Source organism: Leopardus geoffroyi, chromosome X (assembly GCF_018350155.1).
Source record: "Leopardus geoffroyi isolate Oge1 chromosome X, O.geoffroyi_Oge1_pat1.0, whole genome shotgun sequence".
In the NCBI taxonomy this organism is placed as follows: domain Eukaryota; kingdom Metazoa; phylum Chordata; class Mammalia; order Carnivora; family Felidae; genus Leopardus; species Leopardus geoffroyi.
In genome coordinates, this window is record NC_059343.1 from 53,319,626 (window position 1) to 53,341,833 (window position 22,208).

A 22,208-nucleotide genomic window follows, 5' to 3' on the forward strand; every position below is an offset into this window, starting at 1 on the left:
CACATTTAAGTTTTTAATAAGCATTTATTTATTTGTTTATGTATTTATTTAAAAAGATAGTGGTCCAGTTTCATTCTTGTATGTAGCTGTCCAGTTTTCCCAACACCATTTATTGAAGGAAATGTCTTTTCCCCGTTGTATACCCTTGGTTCCTTTTCCATAATTAATTGACCATATATGCATTGGTTTATTTCTAGAGTCTCTATTTTATTCTATTGATCTATGTGACTGTTTCTATGTCAACACCATACTGTTTTGATTAGGATAGCTTTGTAGTATAATTTAAAATCTGGAACTATGATATATCCAGCTTTGTTATTTTTTTCTTCACGTTGTGTTGGGTTTTGTTTTTTATGTGTGTGGTTTCTTACAAATTATAGGATTCTCTGTCTATTTGAAAAATGACATTACTGTGTTGATTGGAACTGTGTTAAATTGGTAGGCTGTTTTGTGTATTACAGACGTTTTACAAATATTAATTCTTCTAATCCATGAGCACAGTATATCTTTCTATTTTTGCGTATCTTCTTGATTTCTTTCATCAATGTCTTATAGTTTCCAGAGTACATGTCTTTCAACTTTTTTGGTTAAATTAATTCCTAGGCTATTTATTCTTTCTGAATCAATTGTAAATGGAATTGTTTTCTTAATTTCTAATAGATTGTTATTAGTATATATAAACACAACCAATTTCTGTGTATTAACTTTGTATTTTGCAACTTGACTAAAAATTTTTATTATTACTGATAGTTTTATGGATAGTTCTATGATTTTTTTTACTGGGTAACATATCATCTCAAAGTAGTGGCAGTTTTACTTCTTTTCCAATTTGGATAATTACTTTTGTTGCTTAATTGCTGTTGCTAGGACTTCCAAAACTATATTGAATAAAAGTGGAAAGAGTGGGCATTCTGTATTTTCCTGATCTTAGAGGAAAATCTTTCTCCTATTTACTGTTCAATTTGTTAACTGTTGGTTTCTCTTATATGTCCTTTATTATATTGAGGTACATTTCCTCTATACACATTTATCGAGAGTTTTATAAGAAATGGATGTTGAAGTTGATCAAGTGTTTTTTCTGCATGTATTCAAATGATCCTTTTTTTAATGTTGGTGTATCATGTTTGATTTGTGGATGTTGAACCACCTGTGCATTCCTAGAATAAATCCCAGTTGATGAAGGTGTATGATTCTTTAAATTTACTGTTGAATTCATTTTGCTTATATTTTGTTAAGTTTTTTTGCATTTATGTTCACTAGGGGTATTGCCCCATGAATTTACTTTCTGTGGTGTTTTATTATTATTATTATTATTGTATCAGACAGAGTAATGTTGGTTCCATAAAATGAATTTGGAAGCTGTATATCCTCTTTGATTACTTGGAATAATTTAAGAAAACTAGGTACTGACTCTTCTTTAAAAGATTGGTAAAGTTCAGGGCACCTGGATGACTCAATCAGTTTACCGTCTGACTCTGGATTTTGGCTCAGGTCATGATCTCACCATTTGGTTTGACCTTCATTGGGTTCCACACTGACAGAAAGGGGTCTGCTTGGGATTCTCTCTCCCTTTCTCTCTCTGCCCCTCCCCGACTCAGGCACATGCATGCACACACATCTCTGTCTCTCAAAATAAATAAACTAAAAAAGAAGTTTGGTGATATTTACCTGTGAAACCATCTCATTCTGCATTTTTGTTTCTTGGGAGTTTTAAAGTACTTATTCAATTTCATTACCTATAAACAATCTATTCAGATATTCTATTCCTTTGTGTTTTAGTCTTAGAAGCCTTCAGTTTTTTTTTGTTTTTTTTTTAGGAATTTATCCATTTCTTTGCTTTCCAATTTTTTTGTATATAATTTCTTGTAATACTATTATTATTCAATGTATTTCTGTGGGTTCAGCCTTACTTTTTTAACTTCTCATTTCTTGTTTTTAATGTTTATTTTATTTTAGAGAGAAGAGACAGAGAGGGTATGTGAGTAGGAGAAGGGCAGAGAGAAAGGGAAACACAGAATCTGAGGCAGGCTCCAGGCTCTGAGCTGTCAGCACAGAGCCTGATGCAGGGTTCAAACTCACAAACCATGAGATCATGACCTAAGCCAAAGTTGGATGCTTCACTGACTGATCCACTCAGGTGCCCCTTCATTTCTCATTTCTGATTTTACTTATTTTAGCCCTTTTTTTTTCTTGATGAGTCTATCTAGAGGTCTACTGATTTTTTCATTGTATTAGTGGAATCATATTATATACAATAATCCCCCAAATAGTTGATGTATAGAATACATTTATATAGTAATATTATTCATACATGTAACTGGAATTAAGTTACTAAAATCTGAAATAGATTTATTTTATAACAATTTTTTATTTATATATACTTGATACACAATATCACATTATTTTCAGGTGTACAACATAGTAATTCAACTTCTTTAGGCACTATGCTCTGCTCACCACAGTTATAGCTGCAATCTGTTACCACACAATATTATTACAATATCATTGGCTGTATTTCATATGCTGTACCTTTTATTCACATGAATTATTTATTCTATAACTGGAACCCTGTTTCTCCCAGTCGCCTTCTTTCTGAAAAGACAAAAAAAAACACAAAAAAACCCCAAAACATCAGTTTGTTCTTTATATTTATAGGTCTAAATCTGCTTTTTGTTTGTGTATTAATTTTTTTTTTTTTTTTAGTTTTCACATATGAGTGAAATCATATGGTATTTGTCTTTCTCGGTCTGATTTATTTCACTCAGCATTATACTCTCCAGGTTCATCCATGTGATCACAAATGGCAAGATTTCACTGTTTATATGCTGTATAATATCCCTGCAAGAGAGAGAGAGAGAGAGACATATTCCTTTTTCATTAATCTGTGGATAGACACTTATGTTCATTCCATATCTTACCTATTGCATATAATGTTGCAATAAACATAGGGCTAAATATTTATTTTCAAACTGATGTTTTCATTTTCTTTGCATAAATACCCAACAGTGGAAATACTAGATCATATGTTATTTCTATTTTTAATTGTGTGAGAAACTTCCATACTGTTTTCCACACTGGTTGCTCCCGTTTACATTCCCACCAATAATGCATGAGAGTTCTTTTTCTCCACATCCTCACCAACACTTGCTATTCCTTGTATTTTTTTATTTTAGCCATTCTGATGGGTATAAGGTGATTTATCATTGTGTTTCGATTCCATTTCCCTGATTATAAAGGATATTGAGAATTTTTTGGATGTCTTTTTGCCATCTGTACGTATTATATATGTATATATTATATATATTAAAAAGGTTAAAATTATATATATATATATATGTGTGTGTGTGTGTATCATTTGCAAATATATTTTCCCATTCAGTAAATTACCTTTTTATTTTGTTGATGTCTTTCTTTGCAGTGCAAAATACTTTAATTTTGATGTAGTGCTAATAGTTTATTTTTGCTTTTGTTTCCTTTGCATTAAGGAACATATCTAGAAAAATGTTGCTGAGGCTAATGTCAGAGAAATTTCTACCTGCGTTCTATTATACGATTTTTAAGGTTTCAAGTCCCACACTTAGGTCTTTAATCCATTTTCAGTTTATTTTTGTGAATGATGTTATGAAGTGATCAAATTTCATTGATTTGTATATATCTGTCCAGTTTTCCCAACACCACTGATTGAAAAGACTGCCTTTTCCCCATTGTATATTCTTGCCTTCTGTGTTATAAATTGACTATATAAATGTGGGTTTATTTATGGGCTTTCTATTCTGTTTCATTGATCTATGTGTCTTTTTTTGCCAGGATCATACTGTTTTTATTACTACTGCTTTGTAGTATATCCTCAAATCCAGAATTTTGCTACTTCTAACTTTGTTCTTTTTTTTTTCTCAAGATAACCTTGGCTGTTCAGAGTCTTTGTGGTTCCATGCAAACTTTAGTATTATTTATTCTAGTTTTGTGAAAAAAAAAGTCTGTATATTGATAGGGATTACGTTGCATTTGTTGATTGATTTGAGCAGTACGTACATTTTAATGATATTGATTACTCCAATCCATAAATATGGAATACCTTTCCAATATTTTTCTGTAATATTCAATTTCTTTAATCAATGTTTCATAGTTTTCAGAATGCCGGTCTTTTACCTCCTTTGTTAATTTTATTCTTAGGTGTTTCATTGTTTTTAGTGCAATTGTAAATGGAATTGTTTTCCTGGTATCTTTTTCTCCTACTTTGTTTTTAGTGCATGAAAACACTACCAATTACTGAGTATTAATTTTGTATCATGCAACTTTATGGAATTCATTTATTATTCCAGTAGCTTTTTGTGGAGTCTTTAGGGTTTTCTATGTATAGGGTTATATTATCTGCCAATAATGACAGTTTAACATCTTTACCAATATGGATGCCTGATTTCTTTCTTTCTTTTCTTTTCTGATTTCTGTGGCTAGGACTTCCACTACTATTTTTCATAAAAGTAGTGATAATGGAAATCTTTGTTTTGCTCCTGATCTTAGAGAAAGTTCTCCTATTATTCACCATTGAGCATTATGTTAGTTATGATTTTTTTTTAATATATGGCTTTTATTTTGTTGAAGTATGTTCCCTCCCAACCCACTTTAAGATTTTAATCATGGACAGATGTTAAATTTTATCAAATGCTTTTTCTGCAGCTATTGAGATGATCAAATGATTTTTATCCTCCATTTTGTTAATATGGTGTATCACAGTAATTCATTTGCAAATACTGAACCATTCTTGCATCCTCAGAATAAATCCCACTTGATTGTAGTGAATGATCCTTTTAATGTAATGTTGAATGTAGTTTGATAATATTTTGCTGAGGTTTTTGCATCTATGTTCATCAGGGATATCAAACTGTACTCGTATTTTGTTTTTGTTTTTGCTTTGTGGTGTCTGTTTTTAGTATCAGGTTAATTCTGGCTTTGTAGAATGTATTTGGAAGTTTTTCTTCCTCTTATATATTTTTTAATAGATTCAGGAATATAGGTATTAGTTCTTTAAATGTTTGGTAGAGTTGACCTGTGAATCTATCTGGTTCTGAACTTTTGTTTGTTGGGAGTATTTAAATTACCTATTCAATTTTGTTACTAGTAATTGGTCTGTGTAGATTTTGTACCTTATTTTTTTGTACCTTATTTTATTCCTTATTCAGTTTTGAAAGATTGTGTATTCTTAGGAATTCATCCATTTCTTCTAAGTTGTGCAATTGGTTGACATATAATTTTTCATAATATTCTTTTATAATCCTTTGTATTTCTGTGGTACCATGGTTTACTTTTCCTCTTTCATTTCTCATTTTATTTATTTTGGTACTTTCTGGTTTTTTTCTTGATGATTCTTCCTAAAGATTTATCAATTTTATGTATATTATTTAAAGAATCAGCTGTTGGTTTTCATTAAGTTATTCCTTTTGTTTTGTTTTGTTTTCTCTCCATGCATTTATCTATCTTCTCATCTTCATTGCTTTTCTCCATCTAGTCACCTGGGGCTTGTTTTATTATTTTTCTAGTTCCTCCAGTTGTATGGTTGGATTATTTATTTGTGCTTTTGAATTGGTTCACAAAATAGGCGTGTATTGCTTATATTTCCTTTTTAGAACAGCTTTTGCTGTTTCCCCAGCATTTTGAATCATGGCCTTTTCATTTTTATTTGTCTCCATGTATTTTTTCTTTCTTCTTTGTTTTCTTCATTGATCCATTGGTTGTTTAATAGCATGTTGTTTGTCCTCTACATGTTTCTGTTTTTTTCCAGTTTATTTCTGTGTGTGTGTGTGTGTGTGTGTGTGTGTGAGAGAGAGAGAGAGAGAAATATCAATTTTTAGTTTCATACTGTCATGGTCAGAAAATATACATGGTGTAATTTCAATCTTGATAAACTTGTTGCAGCTTGTTTCTTGGCCTAAAGTGTGATTTATTCTGGAGAATATTTCATGTGTACGTGGAAAGAATGTGTATCCTTGTGTGTGTGTGTGTGTGTGTGTGTGTGTGTGTGTGTGTGTGTAATGTTCCCGAAATATCTTTAATCCATGTCATCTCATGAGTCATGCAGAGACTGTTTCCTTATTGCTTTTCTGTCTATGTGATCTATCCATTGATGTACGTGGAGTGTTAAGGTCCTCTACTATTTTATTACCATCAAGTTTTCTATTTATGTCCATTAACATTTGCTTTATGTATTTAGGTGTATTAATATTGGGTGTGTAGGTATTTACAATTGTTATATATAATTCCCATCTTTGTCACTTTTATGATTTTTTTTTTGGTTTAAACTCTATTTTTTTCTTATGTAAGTATTGGTGCCCTGGATTTATTTTCTGGTTCCTTTTTAAATTTTAAAAGTTTTTCCATCTCTTCACTTTTAGTCTGCCTGTGGTTTTAGGTCTGAGGTGACTCTCCTATAGACAGCACATATATGGGTCTTTTTTCTATTCCTCTGAGATTTATTTACTTTTTGAAGAAACAGCTTTTATATTAATTGATTTTCACTTAGTCTCTATATCCTTTATTTCTGCTTTGATATTTATTGTTTCCTATTTGCTATTAACTTTGGGTTTTGTTTGTTTATTTTTTCTAGTTCCTTTGGGTGTTTTTAGATTGTTTTGGGACATTTTTTTGGGGGGTAGGCCTGTATTGCTATGAACTTCCCTCTAAGAACTGTTTTTGCTACACCCATTAATTTGGGAAATTGTGTTTTCATATTCATTCATTTGTTTCTAGCAATGTTTTTATTTTCTCTTTGATTTCTTCACTGACCCATTAATTGTTTAAGAGTATGCTGTTTAATTTCTCCAGTTTTTTTCCCCAATTTTCTCCTTGTAATTAATTTCTACCTTCTTACCCTTGTGATCAGAAAATATAGGTGATATGATTAAAATCTTTTTTAACTTTATTGAGAATTTTTTTGTTGCTTAGCATGTTATCTCTTTGGAGTATGTCTCATATTTACTTAAAAAGAAATTGTATTCTTCAGTGTTTGAATCAAATGTTCTTTATCAATCTATTAAGTCCCTTGGTCAATGTGTCATTTCAGGCCAATGCTTTCTTATTGATTTAATGCATGGATGAACTGTCCATTGATATAAGTGTGGAATTAAAGTATCTGATTACTGTATTGCTGTAATTTCTCCCTCTATCTCTGTTAATATATGCTTTATATGTTTAAGTGTTTCTATGTTGAGGGCACAAATATTTATGAATATTATATCGTTTTCTGAAATTGACTCCTTTATCATTGTATAATGCCATTCTGGTGTTTTTTTTTTTTAAGTTTTTATTTAAATTCTCTTAGTTACCATAGAGTGTAATATTAGTTTCAGATGTACAATTTAGTGATTCAACACTTACATGCAACACTTGGTGCTCATCACATGTGCACTCCTTGATACCCATCACTTATTTAACCCATGCCCTCATCCACCTCCTTCTGCTAATGATCAGATAGTTCTCTATAGTTAAGAGGTCGTTTCTTGATTTGGCCCCATCTCTCTCTTTTTTCCCCTTATACTCCTTTGTTTTGTTTCTTATATTCCACATATGAGTAAAATTATATGATATTTGTCTTTCTCTAACTGACTTATTTTGCTTAGCACAGTACTCTATAGCTCCATCCATGTCATTGCAAATGGCAAGATTTCATTTTTAAAATTTATGACTGAGTAATACTCCATTTATACACACACACACACACACACACACACACACACACACCACTTCTTTATCCATTCACCAGCTGATGTACATTTGGGATGTTTCCATAATTTGGCTATTGTAGATAATGCTGCTATAAACATCGAGGTGCATATATTCCTTTGAATTATTATTTTTGTATTCTTTGAGTAAATACCTAGTAGTGCAACTGCTGATTCTTAGGATAGATCTGCCTTTAACTTTTGAGGAACCCCCGTAGTGTTTTCCAGAGTGGCTTCACCAGCTTGCATTTCCATAAACAGTGCAGGAGAGTTCTGCATTCTCCACATCGTTACAAACACCTGTTGTTTCTTGTGTTTTAGTAATTCTGACAGGTGTGAGGTAATATCTTATTGTAGTTTTGATTGTATTTCCCTTATTATCATCAATGCTGAATATCTTTTCATGTGTCTGTTGGCCACTTGTATGTCTTCTGTGGAAAATGTCTATTCATACCTTCAGTCCATATTTAATTGGCTTATTCATTTGTGGGGTCTTTAGTTTTTTTTTCAATACATGAAATTTATTGTCAAATTGGTTTCCATACAACACCCAGTGCTCATCCAAAAATGTGTCCTCCTCAATACCCATCCCCCACCCTCCCTCCCTCCCACCCCCCATCAACCCTCAGTTTGTTCTCAGTTTTTAACAGTCTCCCATGCTTTGGCTCTCTCCCACGCTAACCTCTTTTCTTTTTTTTTTTTTTCCTTCCCCTCCCCCATGGGTTTCTGTTAAGTTTCTCAGGATCCACGTAAGAGTGAAACCATATGGTATCTGTTTTTCTCTGTATGGCTTATTTCACTTAGCATCACACTCTCCAGTTCCATCCACGTTGCTACAAAAGGCCATATTTCATTTTTTCTCATTGCCACTTAGTACTCCATTGTGTATATAAACCACAATTTATTTATCCATTCATCAGTTGATGGACATTTAGGTTCTTTCCATAATTTGGCTATTGTTGAGAGTGCTGCTATGAACATTGGGGTACAAGTGCCCCTATGCATCAGTACTCCTGCATCCCTTGGGGCAATTCTTAGCAGTGCTATTGCTAGGTCATAGGGTAGGTCTATTTTTAATTTTCTGAGGAACCTCCACACTGCTTTCCAGAGTGGCTGCACCAATTTGCATTCCCACCAACAGTGCAAGAGGGTTCCCGTTTCTCCACATCCTCTCCAGCATCTATAGTCTCCTGATTTGTTCATTTTGGCCACTCTGACTGGCATGAGGTGATATCTGAGTGTGGTTTTCATTTGTATTTCCCTGATAAGGAGCGACGCTGAACATCTTTTCATGTGCCTGTTGGCCATCCGGATGTCTTCTTTAGAGAAGTGTCTATTCATGTTTTCTGCCCATTTCTTCACTGGGTTATTTGTTTTTCGGGTGTGGAGTTTGGTGAGCTCTTTATAGATTTTGGATACTAGCCCTTTGTCCGATATGTCACTTGTAAATATCTTTTCCCATTCCGTTGGTTGCCTTTTAGTTTTGTTGTTGTTTCCTTTGCTGTGCAGAAGCTTTTTATCTTCCTAAGGTCCCAGTAATTCACTTTTGCTTTTAATTCTCTTGCCTTTGGGGATGTGTCGAGTAAGAGATTGCTACGGCTGAGGTCAGAGAGGTCTTTTCCTGCTTTCTCCTCTAAGGTTTTGATGGTTTCCTGTCTCACATTCAGGTCCTTTATCCATTTTGAGTTTGTTTTTGTGAATGGTGTGAGAAAGTAGTCTAGTTTCAACCTTCTGCATGTTGCTGTCCAGTTCTCCCAGCACCATTTGTTAAAGAGGCTGTCTTTTTTCCATTGGATGTTCTTTCCTGCTTTGTCAAAGATGAGTTGGCCATACGTTTGTGGGTCTAGTTCTGGGGTTTCGATTCTATTCCATTGGTCTATGTGTCTGTTTTTGTGCCAATACCATGCTGTCTTGATGATGACAGCTTTGTAGTAGAAGCTAAAGTCTGGGATTGTGATGCCTCCTGCTTTGGTCTTCTTCTTCAAAATTCCTTTGGCTATTCGGGGCCTTTTGTGGTTCCATATGAATTTTAGGATTGCTTGTTCTAGTTTCGAGAAGAATGCTGCTGCAATTTTGATTGGGATTGTATTGAATGTGTAGATAGGTTTGGGTAGTATTGACATTTTGACAATATTTATTCTTCCAATCCATGAGCAGGGAATGTCTTTCCATTTCTTTATATCTTCTTCAATTACCTTTATAAGCTTTCTATAGCTTTCAGCATACAGATCTTTTACATCTCTGGTTAGATTTATTCCTAGGTATTTTATGCTTCTTGGTGCAATTGTGAATGGGATCCATTACTTTATTTGTCTTTCTGTTGCTTCATTGTTAGTGTATAAGAATGCAAGTGATTTCTGTACATTGATTTTGTATCCTGCAACTTTGCTGAATTCATGTATCAGTTCTAGCAGACTTTTGGTGGAGTCTATCGGATTTTCCATGTATAATATCATGTCATCTGCAAAAAGCGAAAGCTTGACTTCATCTTTGCCAATTTGGATGCCTTTGATTTCCTTTTGTTGTCTGATTGCTGTTGCTAGAAATTCCAGCACTATGTTAAACAACAGCAGTGAGAGTGGGCATCCCTGTCGTGTTCCTGATCTCAGGGAAAAAGCTCTCAGCTTTTCCTCATTGAGGATGATGTTAGCTGTGGGCTTTTCATAAATGGCTTTTGTGATGTTTAACTATGTTCCTTCTATCCCGACTTCTGGAGGGTTTTTATTAAGAAAGGGTGCTGGATTTTGTCAAAGGCCTTTTCTGCATCGATTGACAGGATCATATGGTTCTTCTCTTTTTTTTTTTTGTTAATGTGATGTATCAAGTTGATTGATTTGTGAATGTTGAACCAGCCCTGCATCCCAGGAATGAATCCCACTTGATCATGGTGAATAATTCTTTTTATAAGCTGTTGAATTCGATTTGCTACTATCTTTTTGAGAATTTTTGCATCCATATTCATCAGGGATATTGGCCTGTAGTTCTCTTTTTTTACTGGGTCTCTGTCTGGTTTAGGAATAAAAGGAATACTGGCTTCATAAAATGAGTCTGGAAGTTTTCGTTCCCTATTTCTTGGAATAGCTTGAGAAGGATAGGTATTATCTCTGCTTTAAATATCTGGTAGAACTCCCCTGGGAAGCCATCTGGTCCTGGGCTCTTATTTGTTGGGAGATTTTTGATGACCGATTCAATTTCTTCGCTGATTATGGATCTGTTTAAGCTTTCTATTTCCTCCTGATTGAGTTATGGAAGAGTGTGGGTGTTTAGGAATTTGTCCATTTCTTCCATGTTGTCCAATTTGTTGGCATATAATTTTTCATAGTATTCCCTGATAATTGCTTGTATCTCTGAGGGATTGGTTGTAATAATTCCATTTTCATTCATGATTTTATCTATTTTGGTCATCTCCCTTTTCTTTTTGAGAAGCCTGGCTAGAGGTTTGTCAATTTTGTTTATCTTTTCAAAAAACCAACGCTTGGTTTCGTTGATCTGCTCTACAGTTTTTTTTAGATTCTATATTGTTTATTTCTGCTCTGATCTTTATTATTTCTCTTCTTCTGCTGGGTTTAGGCTGCCTTTGCTGTTCTGCTTCTATTTCCTTTAGGTGTGCTGTTAGATTTTGTATTTGGGATTTTTCTTGTTTCGTGAGATAGGCCTGGATTGCGATGTATTTCCTCTCAGGACTGCCTTCACTGCGTCCCAAAGCGTTTGGATTGTTGTATTTTCATTTTTGTTTGTTTCCATGCATTTTTTTAATGTCTTCTCTAATTGCCTGGTTGACCCACTCATTCTTTAGTAGGGTGTTCTTTAAGCTCCATGCTTTTGGAGGTTTTCGAGACTTTTTCCTGTGGTTGATTTCAAGCTTCATAACATTGTGGTCTGAAAGTATGCATGGTATGATTTCAATTCTTGTATACTTATGAAAGGCTGTTTTGTGACCCAGTATGTGATCTATCTTGGAGAATGTTCCATGTGCACTCGAGAAGAAAGTATATTCTGTTGCTTTGGGATGCAGAGTTCTAAATAGATCTGTCAAGTCCATCTGATCCAATGTGTCATTCATGGCCCTTGTTTCTCTATTGACCGTGTGTCTAGATTATCTATCCATTTCTCTAAGTGGGGTGTTAAAGTCCCCTGCAATTACCACATTCTTATCAATAAGGTTGCTTATGTTTATGAGTAATTGTTTTATATATTTGGGGGCTCCGGTATTTGGCGCATAGACATTTATAATTGTTAGCTCTTCCTGATGGATAGACCCTGTAATTATTATATAATGCCCTTCTTCATCTCTTATTATAGCCTTTAATTTAAAGTCTAGGTTGTCTGTTATAAGTATGGCTACTCCACCTTTCTTTTGGCTTCCAGTAGCATGATAAATAGTTTTCCATCCCCTCACTCTCAATCTGAAGGTGTCCTCAGATCTAAAATGAGTCTCTTGTAGACAGCAAATAGATGGGTCTTGTTTTTTTATCCGTTCTGATACCCTATGTCTTTTGGTTGGCGCATTTAATCCATTTATATTCAGTGTTATTATAGAAAGATACGGGTTTAGAGTCATTGTGATGTCTGTATGTTTTATGCTTGTAGCGATGTCTCTGGTACTTTGTCTCACAGGATCCCCCTTAGGATCTCTTGTAGGGCTGGTTTAGTGGTGACAAATTCCTTCAGTTTTTGTTTGTTTGGGAAGACCTTTATCTCTCGTTCTATTCTAAATGACAGACTTGCTGGATAAAGGATTCTCGGGTGCATATTTTTTCTGTTCAGCACATTGTAGATCTCGTGCCAATCCTTTCTGGCCTGCCAAGTTTCAAAAGAGAGATCAGTTACGAGTTTTATAGGTTTCCCTTTATATGTTAGTGCACGTTTATTTGTAGGTGCTTTCAGAATTTTCTCTTTATCCTTGTATTTTGCCAGTTTCACTATGATATGTCGTGTAGAAGATCGATTCAAGTTATGTCTGAAGGGAGTTCTCTGTGCCTCTTGGATTTCAATGCCTTTTTCCTTCCCCAGTTCAGGAATGTTCTCAGCTATTATTTCTTCAAGTACACCTTCAGCACCTTTCCCTCTCTCTCCCTCCTCTGGGATACCAATTATGCGTGTATTATTTCTTTTTAGTGTATCACTTAGTTCTCTAATTTTCCCCTCATACTCCTGGATTCTTTATCTCTCTCTCAGCTTCCTTTTTTTCTGTAACTTTATCTTCTAGTTCACCTATTCTCTCCTCTGCCTCTTCAATCCGAGCCGTCGTCGCTTCCATTTTATTTTGCATTTCGTTTAAAGCGTTTTTCAGCTCCTCCTGGCTGTTCCTGATTCCCTTGATCTCTGTAGCAAGAGATTCTCTGCTGTCCTCTATACTGTTTTCAAGCCCAGCGATTAATTTTGTGACTATTATTCTAAATTCACTTTCTGTTATATCATTTAAATCCTTTTTGATCAGTTCATTGGCTGTTGTTATTTCCTGGAGATTCTTTTGAGGGTAATTCTTCCGTTTGGTCATTTTGGATAGTCCCTGGCATGGTGTGGACCTGCAGGGCACTTCCCCTATGCTGTGGTGTATAACTGGAGTTGGTGGGTGGAGCAGCAGTCAGACCTGATGTCTGCCCCCAGCCCACCGATGGGGCCACAGTCATACTGGTGTGTGCCTTCTCTTCCCCTCTCCTAGGGGCAGGATTCACTGTGGGGTGGCGTGGCCCGTCTGGGCTACTTGCACAGTGCCAGGCTTGTGGTGCTGGGGATCTGGCATATTAGCTGGGGTGGGTAGGCAAGGTGCACGGGAGCAGGAGGGGCAGGCTTAGCTCTCTTCTCCTTAGGTGATCCACTTCAGGAGGGGCCCTGTGGAAGTGGAAGGGACTCACACCTGCTGCCGGAGGGGTGGCTCTGCAGAAGCACAGCGTTGGGTGTTTGCAGGGAGCAAGCAAGTTCCCTGGCAGGAACTGGTTCTCTTTGGGATTTTGGCTGGGGGATGGGCGAGGGAGATGGCGCTGATGAGTGCCTTTGTTCCCCAACAAACTGAGCTCTGTCGTCTGGGGGCTCAGCAGCTCTCCCTCCCTTTGTCCTCCAGCCTTCCCGCTTTCCAAGCAGAGCTGTTAACTTATGACCTCCCAGATGCTAAGTCGTGCTTGCTGTGGGAACACACTCCGTCCAGCCCCTCTGCTTCTGCAAGCCAGACTCGGGGGCTCTGCTTGGCCGGCAGGCTGCCCCTCCACCCCGGCTCCCTCCCGCCAGTCCATGGAGCACGCACCGCCTTGCCGCCCTTCCTACCCTCTTCCGTGGGCCTCTCGTCTGTGCTTGGCTCCGGAGACTCCGTTCTGCTAGTCTTTTGGTGGTTTTCTGGGTTTTTAGGAAGGTGTAGGTGGAATCTAAGTGATCAGCAGGACGCGCGGTGAGCCCAGCGTCCTCCTATGCCGCCATCTTCCAACCTTTTTTTTTGTGGGGTCTTTAGTTTTTATAACTTCTTTATATAATTTGGAGAGTAACCCTTTATCAGATAGGCTATTTGCAACTATCTTCTCGCATTCTGTAAGTTGTCTTTTAGTTTTATTGATTGTATCTGCCATTGTGCAGAAGATTTTTATCTTGATGATGTCACAATAGTTTAATTTTGCTTTTGTTTCCCTTACCTCAGGAGACAAATCTAGAAAGAAGTTACTATAGCCATGTCAAAGAGGTTACTGCCTGTGTCGTCTTCTGGATTTTTATGGTTTCCTGTCTCATATTTAGGTCGTTCATCCATTTGGAATTTATTTTTGTGTATAGTGTAAGAAAGTGGTCCTGTTTCATTCTTTTGCATGTTGCTGTCTTGTTTTCCCAACACCATTTGTTTAAAACACTATCTTTCACCTATTGGATATTCTTTCTTGCTTTTTAAAACATTAATTGACCATGTATTTGTGTTTCCTTTCAGGGTTTCTATTCTGGTCTTTGATCTATGTGTCCATTTTGTTCCAGTACCTTAGTATTTTGATCATTACAGCTTTATAATATAACTTGAATTATGGAATTGTGATGCCTACAGCTCTGCTATTCTTTTTGAAGGTTGCTTTGGCTAGTCGGGGTCCTTTGAGCTTCCATAAAAAAATTAGGATTATACTTTCTAGCTCTATGAAAAATTCTGTTGGTATTTTGATAGGGATTTTATTATATGTGTAAATTGCTTTGTGTAGTATAGATAGTTTAGCAAAGTTTGTTCTTTCAATCCATGAGCATGGAATGTCTTTCCATTCCTTAGTGTCATCTTCAATTTCTTTCATCAGTGTTTTATAGTTTTCAGGTTTTCCTATGTATCTTATTGTTTTTTGGTGCAATTGTAAATGGGATTGATTTTTAAAAATTTCTCTTTTTGCTGCTTCATTATTGGTGCATGGAAATGCAACAGATTTCTATATTTGATTTAGTATCCTGTGCCTATACTGAATCTGTGAATTAGTTTTAGTAATGTTTTGAAGTCTCTCAGGTTTTCTATAGATTATCATGTCATATGGAAATAGGAAAGAAAAAGTTGTACTTCTTCCTTGCTGATTTGGATGCCTTTCATTTCTTTTTGTTTTCTGATTGTGGTGGCTAAGATTCCAGTACTGTGTTAAACAACAGTGGGAAGAGTGCACATCCCTGTCTTCTTTTTCCCTGTCGAGGGTGATATTAGTCATGGGTTTTTCACAGAGGGCCTTGATTATGTTGAATTATATTCCCTCTAAACCTACTTTGTTGAGGGTTTTTGTCATAAATGGAAGTTTTACCTTATCAAATGCTTTTATGCATCTACTGAAATGATCATATGGTTCTTACCCTTTCCTTTATTAATGCAGTGTATTACATTGACTGATTTGCAAATATTGAAACACCTTTGCAACACAGGAGTAAATCCCACTTGATCTTGGTGAATAATTCTTTTAGTATATTATTGGATTCTGTTTGCTAGAATTTTATTTAGAAATTTTGCATCTATGTTCATCAGGGATAGTAGCCTGTAGTTCTCTTTTATAGTGGAGAATTTTATCTGGGTCTGGTATCAGGGTAATGCTGACCTCATAGAAGGAATTTGGAAGTTTTCCTTCTTCTTCTTCTTCCTTCTCCTCCTCCTCCTCTTCCTCTTTCTCTTCCTCCTCCTCCTCCTCCTCCTCCTCCTCCTCCTCCTTCTCCTCCCCTTCTTCTTCTTCTTCTTCTTCTTCTTCTTCTTCTTTGCCTAGTTTGGCATGAATAGCTATTAACTGTTTGTAAAATATTTAGTAGAATTCACCTGTGAAGACATCTGGCCCTGAACTTTCTTTTTAAATATGAAATCTATTGTCAAATTGGTGTTGTATGGAAACAACACCCAGTGCTCATCCCAACAGGTGCCTTACTCAATTCCCATCACCCACCCTCCCTCCCTTCCACCCCCCATCAACCCTCAGTTTATTCTCAGTTTTTAAGAGTCTCTTATGGTTTGGCTGTCTCCCTCTCTAACTTTTTTTTCCTTCCCCTCCCCCATGGTCTTCTGTTAAGTTTCTCAGGATCCACATAAGAGTGAAAACATATGGAATCTGTCTTTCTCTGTATGACTTATTTCACTTAGCATAACAGTCTCCAGTTCCATCCACGTTGCTACAAAATGGCGCTAGACTTTTGTATGTTGGGAGATTTTTGATTACTCATTCAATTTCTTTGCTGGTGATCAGTTTGCTCAAGTTTTAAATTTCTTCCTGTTTCAGTTTTTGTAGTTTATATGTTTCTAGGAATTTATTCATTTCTTCTAGGTTGTCCAATTTCTTGGCACATAGTATTACATAATATTATCTTTTAATTGTTCACATTTATGTGGTGTCAGTTGTTATTTTTCTTTTCTACTTTTTGATTTTACATATTCGGGTCCTTTCTCTTTACTTTTTGATAAATCTGGCTAGAAGTTTATCAATTTTATTAATTTTTTCAAGTACTGGTTCCTAGTCTCATTTATCTCTTCTATTGTTTTTTGTTTGTTTGTTTGTTTGTTTGTTTTAGTTTCTATTTTATTTATTTCTGCTGTAATCTTTATTATTTTCTTCCTTCTGCTGGCTTTAAGCTTGGTTGTTGCTTTTCCTAGCTTCTTTTGGTGTAAGGTTAGGTTGTTTATTTGATATTTTTCTTGCTTCTTGAGGAAGGCCTGTATTGCTATATACTCACCTGTTTTGAGCATTTTGCTACATCCCAAAAGTTTTGGACCAATGTGTTTTCACTTCCATTTGTTTCCATGTATTTTTTTCTTTGTTGATTTCCTGAGTGACCCATTCATTGTTTTGTAACATGTTCTTTAACCTCCATGTGTTTGTCATCTTTAGAATTTGTGTGTGTGTGTGTGTGTGTGTGTGTGTGTGTGTGTGTGTGTGTTAGACTTCTGGTATCATAGCATTGTGGTCAGAAAAGTTGCATGATATGATTTCAACCTTTTTGTTTTTGTTGAAGCCAGTTTTGTGTCCTAACATGTGATATATTCTGGAGAATGTTCCATATACACTTGAAAAAATATGTATTCTGCTGTTTTAAGAAGGAATTATATGGGTATATCTGTAAAGTACTTCTGGCCGTATGCCATTTTTCCTTGCTTATTTTCTGTTTAGATGATCTGTCTTTTGATGTAAGTGGGTTGTTAGGGTGCCCTGCTATTATTGTGTTATTATCAATGAATTCTTATATGGTTGTTAATAATTATTTTATATGTATTTTTATATGTATTTTACTGTTTTATGAAGGAATGTTATGGCTATATCTGTTAAGTACCTCTAGCCCAATACCATTTTTTCCTTGCCGATTTTCTGCTTAGATGATCTGTCCTTTGATGTAAGTGAGTTGTTAATATTCCTTGCTATTATTGTGTTATTTTATTATCAATGAATTCTTATATGTTTGTTATTAATTATTTTATATATTTGGGTGCTCTCCTGTTGGGAGCATACTTTCATTTCCATATCCCATTGCATTGTCACCTTTATGATTATTTAATGCCCTTCTTTGTCTCTAGTTAGAGTCTTTGTTTTAAAATCTAGTTTATATGATATAAATATGGCTATTCCATACTTCTTTTGCCATCCATTTGCATGGTAAGTGTTTCTTCATCCCCTCACTTTCAGTCTTCAGGTGTCTTTAGGTCTATTAATTCATCTATTGTAGGCAGGGTTTTGTTTTTGTTTTTGTTTTTGTTTTTGTTTTTGTCTTTTCTGACACCCTATTTCTTTTTACTAGAGTGTTTGGTCCATTACATTCAGAGTAATTGCTGATAAATATGTATTTATGTCATTGTATTACTTGTCTTGACATTGTTTGTGGAGACTTTCTTTGTTCCTTTCTTGTATTGTCAATTTTGAACGTTCCTTTCCGCTCAGTGAGTCCCCTTTAATATTTCCTGCAGGGCTGGTTTAGTGGTCATTAACTCCTTTAGGTTTTCTGTTTTTTTGTTTCTGTTTTTCTGTGTTTGTGTGTGTGTGTGTGTGTGTGTGTGTGTGTTGTTTGTTTTTGTTTTTTTTTTGTCTGGGAAACTCTTTATCTCTCCTTGTATTCTGAATGATAGCCTTGCTGGATAGAGTATTATTGGCTACATATACTTCCCATTTAGCAAATTGAACATATCATGCCATTCCCTTCTGTCTTGCCCTGTTTCTGTTGAGAAATCTTCAGCTAGCCTTATGGGTCTTATCTTGTAAGTTAAGGATTTGTTTTGTCTTCCTGATTTTAAGAATTTTTATCTTTATCACTATATTTTACAATATATGTCTTGGTATTGGCCTGCTTTTGTTGATTTTAGTGGGAGTTCTATATGACTTTTGGATATGGATGCCTGTTTCTTTCCCCGGATTAGGGAAGTTTTCAGCTTATTTTCTCAAATAAATTTTTGCCCTCTTTTCTCTTTCTCCTTCTTCTGGGACTCCTATAATAAAAATGTTATTATCTTAAAAGGAGTCACTGAGTTCCTTAAGTCTATTCTCTTCTTCCATAATTATTGTTTGTTTTTTTTCACCTTCATTATTTTCCATCTTTTTGCTTTCTAGTCTACTAATTCATTCCTCTGCTTCTTCAAATCTCATTTTTTATATTTATTTTCTAACTGATTGTATTTTAACTCTTTTATCTCTGTGGCAAGTTTCCCTCTGATGTCTTCCATTCTTTTTTCAAACACATCAAGTATCCTTCTGATTTTTCCTTTAGATATTCCATCAGACATGTTACTTATAGCTGTCTTGCTTACATCTCTGGGCATGGCCACATATTGTTCTTTCATTTTGGATGCATTCTTCCATCTTGGCATATTGACTAAGTCTCTGCCTTCTTCTCTGTGTTAAAAAAGCACATTATGTATCTGCTTCTGAGAATAATGGTTTTATGAGGAAGAGGTCGGGTAGTTTCCACGGCCTGGAGCTTCAGGGAGTGCCTCTGGTGTGTGCGGTGTGCACTCTGCTGTTGTGTTTTGGCTTCTGTATCCTTTAGGCCAGTCATTTGCAGAGGCTCCCCTTGCCTGCAATGGGCTATGTTTGGTTCTTGAATGTAGTGAGTTGTAAATATGTGTGCTCTGGTCTGCTTGTTAAATGATATCTAATACTACTTCCACTAGAACTCGAGCCCTGCAGCACTCTCTTGTTGGGAGATGTGTTGTGGGCAGGGATTTCTGGTGGTTTTCTGAGGAAGGTGCCTGCTATGCTGGGACTGAGATAAACTTGACTGAGAAAGGTATTCCTTCCTGAGGGCAGGAGAGTCAGGCTTGGTTTAAGCAAATTAGACAGCCTGTGTTGGTGCTACACCACTTCCCATAGGTGGCCCTGTGTTTATGCTGAAGGGCAAGAGAGGGAAATGGCACTGGCCATCTCCTTTGTCTCCAGAGAGGAGTCTCCATGGACACTGCCTCTCAGGGATGGGCTCCAAGAAGAGTTAATAATCTTTTCCATGTGTGCCCCAGGAATTTTTCAAATCGCTGTTTCCAGACGATTCCTCAGGTTGTTTGCATGCCTTCTCTCTGGGCACAAGGCAGTGCCATCCAAGCTCTATCCCAGCCAAGCAAGCTGACTTTTAACTCCAAATTTTAATCCCCACTGTTTGCATGAACTAATGAAAGTCAGCCCTCTTATATCCCCCAGCCAATGTCTTTGGGAAATGCTGTCATTATGCATTCCCCTGTGTGCTCTACTGTCTCACCCTTGTCCATGATCATTGCCCCTTGCCTTCCACAGACCACATGGTCTGTTTCTCTCCTAAACAATGTCTCTGTACTTACGTACCTCTTCAATCTGGTCTCTTATCTCCCTGTAGTTATGGAGATTTTCTGTCAGTCCTCAGGTGGATTTCTGGTGGTATTTAGGATGATTTGATAATTATTTACTTGTGCTCATGGGATGAGACAAGCCTAGGGTTGTCCAGCTCTGCAGGCATCCTCTCTGTCAACCTGCCTTACCTGATATTGTTAGTCTTTTTTGTTTGTCTAATCTCATTGTTGGTACTAAGAGCTTTATTTTTCGTTTCTGCTTGCATGGAATACTTTTTCATCCCTTCACTTTCTGTCTGTTTGTTGTTAGATCTGACATGAATATCTGATAGGCAGCATATATATATATATATATATATATAGTTCTTTTTAGAAAAAAATACATTTAGTTGTCCTAAGATTTTATTATTATTATTTAAATTCAAGTTAGTTAATAAACAGTGTTGTGGCTTCAGGAGTAGAACACAGCAATTCATCTCTTACATATGACACAAAGTGCTCATCCTCAAACGTGCCCCCTTAATGCCCATCACTCATTTAACCCATACCCCCACCCACCTCCCCTGCAGCAACCCTGTTTGTTCTCTGTATTTAAGACTCTCTAATGGTTTGCTTCACTCTGTTTTTATCTTATTTTTCATTTATTTCACTTATGTTCTCCTGTTGTGTTTCTCAAATTCCACATATGAGTGAAATCGTAAGATATCTGTGTTCCTTTGACTGATTTATTTCGCTTAACATAATACACTCTAATTCCATCCACATTTGTTGCAAAAGGAAAGATTTCATTCTTTTTGATTGTCAAGTAGTATTCCATTGTATATATATACCACGTTATCTTTATACATTCACATTGATGGATATTTGGGCACTTTCCATAATTTTGCTATTGTTGATAGTGCTGCTATAAACATTGGGATGCATGTACACCTTTGAATCATCATTTTTGTATCTTTTAGATAAATACCTAATAGTGCAATTGCTGGGTTATAAGGTAGTTCTATTTTCAGTTTTTTGAGGAACCTCCATACTGTTTTCCAGAGAGGATGCACCAGTTTGCAGGCCTACCAAGAGTGCATAAGGGTTCCCCTTTTTCTGCATCCTTACCAACATCTGTTGTTTCCTGAGTTGTTAATGTTAGCCATTCTGATAAGTGTGAGGTGATATCTCATTGTGGTTTTGATATGTATTTCCCTAATGATGAGTGATGTTAAGAATCTTTTCATGTGTCTGTTAGCCATCTGGATGTCTTCTTTGGAAAAGTGTCTATTCATGTCTTCTGCTCATTTCTTCACTGGATTATTTGTTTGTTTTCAGGTGTTGAGTTTAAGTTCTTTATTGATTTGGATACTAATTCTTTATCTTATATGTCATTTACTAATATCTTCTCAAATTCTGTTGGTTGCCTTTTAGTTTTGTTGATTGTTTCCTTGCCTGTGGATAAGCTTTTTATCCTGATGAGGTCCCAATAGCCCATTTTTGCTTTTATTTACCTTGCCTCAGGAGACATGCCAAGTAAGAAGTTGCTGTGGCCAATGTCAAAGAAGTTGTTGCCTAATTTCTCCTCTAGGATATTGATGGTGTCTTGTCTCAAATTTGTGTCTTTTATCCATTTTGAATTTATTTTTGTGTATGGTGTTAAAATGTGGCCAAATTATATTTTTCTACATATCACTGTTCAGTTTTACTAATGTCTTTTGCTAGAAGAGACTGTCTCCTTTCCAATGGATACTCTTTCCTGATTTGTCAAAGATTACCTGGCCATAGATTTGTGTGTCCATTTCTGGGATCTCCATTCTGTACCATTGATCTGTGTGTCTGCTTTTTTGCCAGCACCATACTGTCTTGATGACTATAGCTTTGTGAGACAGCTTAAAGTCTGGAATTGTGATGCCTCCAGATTTGGTTTTCTTTATTAACATAACTTTGTCTATTCACAATCCTTTCCCATTCCATACAAATTTTAGAATTGTTTGTTCTAGCTCTGTGAAGAATGCTGGTGTTATTTTGATAGGGATTGCATTGAATGTTTAGATTGCTTTGGGTGGTAAAAACATTTTAACAATATTTGCTTTTCTAAAACATGAGCATGGAATGTTTTTCCATTTATTTGTGTCTTCTTCAATTTCTTTCATAAACCTACAATTTTTAGTGTACAGAACTTTTTAAATTTTTTTTCAACTTTTATTTATTTTTGAGAGACAGAGAGAGGCACAGCATGAACAGAGAAGGGACAGAGAGAGGGAGACATCGAATCCAAAGCAGGCTCCAGACTCTGACCTGTC